A 3,035-nucleotide genomic window follows, 5' to 3' on the forward strand; every position below is an offset into this window, starting at 1 on the left:
CCCCTAGATTATTCAAACTGTTATATCTCAGTGATATGTCATCCGATGTGGACCATATTTTTGGTGTGTGATAAGTAAGCACTTAAACACGCAATGGTATGGTGGTTTTACTTTTGACTCAAGTGCGCCCCCTAGGTTAATCAAACTGTTATATCTCAGTGATATATCGTCCGATCTGGACCAGATTTTTGGTGCTTGACTAGTGAGGACTTATGGACACAGTGGTGTTGTTGTTTAATATTTGACTCAAGTGCGCCCCCTAGATTATTCAAACTGTTATATCTCAGTGATATATCGTCCGATCTGCACCAGATTTTTGGTGCTTGATTAGTGAGGACTTATGGACACAGTGGTGTTGTTGTTTAATATTTGACTCAAGTGCGCCCCCTACATAAATCAAACTGTTATATCTCAGTGATATATTGTCTGATCTGTACCAGATTTTTGGTGCTTGATTAGTGAGGACTTATGGACACAGTGGTGTTGTTGTTTATTATTTGACTCAAGTGCGCCCCCTACATTATTACAGTTGTTATATATGCTGTTGCAGCTGATGTCAAAGGTTCTGTGAATGCGCACTCCGGAAAATGGGCGTGTGACAGTAGCGTGAGCGTTCTCCATGGCGACCGGGAAGAGTAGCTCGAGTTCCCGCGGTCGCCATGAGGCCGCAGCGGCGCTTAGCTGCGAGGGCCTTCAACGCTGCTTGCAGCTTTAATTATTATTGTTGTTGTTGTTGTTGTTGTTAATTAAATACAGCCATGGAGCTTGTAAGTGGAGCCAGTGATTGAACAAAAATATTTTTATTATTTATTTTATGTATGGGGCGGCTGTGGCTGAGTGGTTAGAGCAGTCGTCCTCCAATGCAAGAGTTGGGGGTTCGATTCCATCAGCAGTCACATGCTGAAGTGTCCCTGGGCAAGACACTGAACCCCTCACTGCGTCCGATGTGTGTCCCATCAGTGCATGAATGTGATAAAGCTCTGATTATTCTTTGTATAGATCTAGTATAGAGCTGTATGAATGAGTAACTAAGGCACAGTTTGTTGTAAAGAGCTTTAAGTGTCTCAATAAGATAGAAAAGTGATATATAAGTACAGTCCATTAACATTTTATTGAAGTCCTTTCGTATTTATATAAGGCTAATAAATAAATAAATAAATAAAAAAGCATTCAAATTATTTTGTATACATTCCAAAATGTTGATGAATACAATGTGTAGCTGTCAGAAGTGCTGATTTACAACAAGTGTTGGAAATTACATTTTGATTTTAGAGAAGGATTGCTTATCTTTCCTGAAGAAGCTATTAGTTTAACTTAAATCAGTTAATAGTAAATTTATATAGATTTTCCTGAGCACTGTTGTAGTTTGGTACTTGCTGCTCTCATCTTGTTTGACCAATCTTTGTGTTAAAACGGAGCGCACCGCTAGATGGCGCTGCAGAAAAAGAAACACCTGAAGTTCAAGAGCTCCGAGGAAAAGATTTCTGATTAAACCTGACAAACACCTGACAGTTTTTTTGTTTGTTTGTTTGGTTGTTTTTTTTTTTTTTAAGGAAATAAATGAAATTGACGAACAATGTAATTTTTATAGTTAATGTGTGCTTTTATTTATTATTATTATTATTATTATTATTATTATTATTATTATTATTATTATTATTATTTATTCTTAAATTTTATAATAAAATATTGATAACTATTGCTCTCATTCCTCATTCAAAAACTAGCTCTTACTTATAAACGAGTGATATGCTTTGTTTTATGCACAGTTTATTTAAAAACACACATAATTATCTGAAACTAATCCAATCATGCAAAACTAAAAATTAGCAAACCTATTCTAAATAAATAACCCAAATAAAGTTATTTAACTCTCAACATAATTTTTTTTATACAAGCATGATTTTTTTTACATTCATAATTAAACCTGAACACCTTCCTGTAAACTGGTTTCTAAAATAAATGAAAACATTAATAATTGGTCGCTTTCCCCGCTTTTTTAGACCAAAAGCAGCTGCAGATTGAACCGAACAGCTGGAGCTCTGACTGATCCCAGTTAACAGCTGACTCGTTTCAGATCATGGCTCCACGAGGTCCTCAAAGAGTCCGGGATCACGCGAACAGAGTCTGAGCGCCACGAGCCAAACACGACGGCCCACTGTTATTATTATTATTATTATTATTATTATATTAGTACTATTATTACAATTATTATTATATTAGTACTATTATTACTATTATTATTATATTAGTACTATTATTACTATTATTATTATATTAGTACTATTATTACTATTATTATTATTATTATATTATTATTATTATTATCATAATCACTATTATTATTGTTATTTATATTATTATTATTATTATTATTATTATTATTATTATTATTGGTTATTCGTGCAAAACAATGTATAGGACCGATGTGCTCGCGGGGATGTGTCACTAATTAAATCTGAATAAAATAAAATGAATGCATGTTGCCCGCCGCTCTTTATGTTAATGTCTTAGACTGAGCTCAGTTTAATAAAGTGAGCTGTAGCTTTAGGTCTCACTGAGCCTCGTTGAGGAGGACTCTCAGCTACTACCACTCCAAAGTCTTCCTCATTATCTGTAAAGATGAAGTTTGTGTTTGCGGTCACATGTGGCGGTCGTCCTGATTTAATTAACTCCAAAAATGCACAACTTGTAGATCTACGTACAGTAGATACTTTCTGCAAGTTTCATTAAAATCCATCCATTTGTTCAGAAGATATTTTGCTAACAAACCAACAATACTGAGTACAAATAGTAAGCGGCAGAGTTTTTAGATGTTGATCAGTCCGAGCATCAGCTGAACTTTAGCTGAGTGTCTGTAAACTGAGTCCAGCTGAAACATTTGACTAGAATCAGTTGATGATGAACATAAAATTATTACTTTGGAGTTTCGTTATGGAAATATTTTGCTAACAGAAAAGTAACACAGACACGGGCAAAAGGTGATAATAAAAATTGCTTGAACCATCCCCCCCCCCCCCCAACATCAGACTGGA

The sequence above is a fragment of the Nematolebias whitei genome, chromosome 18 (genome assembly GCF_014905685.2).
Source record: "Nematolebias whitei isolate Nwh7 chromosome 18, NemWhi1, whole genome shotgun sequence".
Classification (NCBI taxonomy): Eukaryota; Metazoa; Chordata; class Actinopteri; order Cyprinodontiformes; family Rivulidae; genus Nematolebias; species Nematolebias whitei.